This window comes from Octopus bimaculoides, unplaced genomic scaffold (assembly GCF_001194135.2).
Source record: "Octopus bimaculoides isolate UCB-OBI-ISO-001 unplaced genomic scaffold, ASM119413v2 Scaffold_58967, whole genome shotgun sequence".
NCBI classification, from domain to species: domain Eukaryota; kingdom Metazoa; phylum Mollusca; class Cephalopoda; order Octopoda; family Octopodidae; genus Octopus; species Octopus bimaculoides.
The window spans coordinates 13324-14652 of record NW_026295723.1 but is presented as its reverse complement, the minus strand read 5'-3'; positions in this window follow the sequence as shown (position 1 = coordinate 14652).

Sequence of the window (1329 nt, the reverse complement as noted above, 5' to 3'; positions counted from 1 at the left end):
CCTGTCTTACTCTATCACATGCCAATATGCAACCCAGCCTTCAAATAAGTTACATGAAACAGTCCATTCCAAAATAGCCTTTGAGCCTACCCACCAGCTATAAAAGCTCACCTCTTTCTAGTCTCAACGCCTGGTACCAAATTATATAGACTATCTTAATTTCTGAAATGTTTACAATATTGACATTTTACAGAAAGACACAACGGGATCAAATTAAGGTTGTACTAATAGAATAAATGAAGTCGGTCGAAGGTGGGGCCCGAAAAGCTTCATTTCATCTTTTTTCTATTTTTGATTTACATCTCATCTTTCTGTCATTCATTTACTCCTCTCCATCATCAGCTCCTCATTTGCTTGCTATCCCCTTCAATGCCCTCACATATCTACTGCAGTGCCTAACCCCAAGCCTCTCCTATATTTCTCTCCATCGTTTATTCCAGTCACCTCCATCCTGCCCCCTCACCCAGCCCAAACTTCCCTGTCCCTCATCTATTCCCACCACCCCAATGTCCCAATAATCATCACTATTGTTCTCCTTGTCTTACTCTTTAGCTCACTTTGTTCTCTTCCAACTCAGGTATCTACTCTACAGGAAGCACAAAACCACACCCCTCAGTAATACCCCCTACCCCACTCAGCTGACAAGTTATTGCTTTGCAAGATATTTGCTGATCCTGTCGGTGCCGGTGCCACCTGGTTATAGGCCTAGACATGCCTGTGTGGTTAAGAGGTTTCTTTCACAGCTAAGTGTTTTCTGCCTGTGTGGTTAAGAGGTTTCTTTCACAGCTAAGTGTTTTCAGATTCTGTGCCATTTTATGGTACCTTGGCTAAGCATCTTCTTCCATAGCTGCAAACCAATCAATACTTTGTAAGTGAAGCCAATTAACAGAATTTTCTGCCAAATGCATTGACATACATGAAGAAAAGAAAACACATTCATAACAATTGAAGGTTCACCTTGAAAAGTCTTCAGAGTATACAATTCTATATCCGTATTTCTGATATTTCTACCAATATGAAACATGAAGAAAATTGTCAAGTATGGAGGACTTTATTTTACCACAAACTAAATTTTGGAACTGATAGTTAGTTTCCTGTATGAATACATTTGTGTGTAATTGAGTTACTTTTGTGGGTGAATGATTTATCACAGATATCACAATGATATGGCTTTTCTCCTGTATGAATACGGTTGTGTGCATTCAAGTGACCTCTTTGAGAAAATGTTTTACCACAGAATTCACAGTGATATGGTTTCTCTCCTGTATGAATACGCATGTGCTCGGTCAAGCGCTGACTTCGAGAGAATGAATTACCACAGATATCACA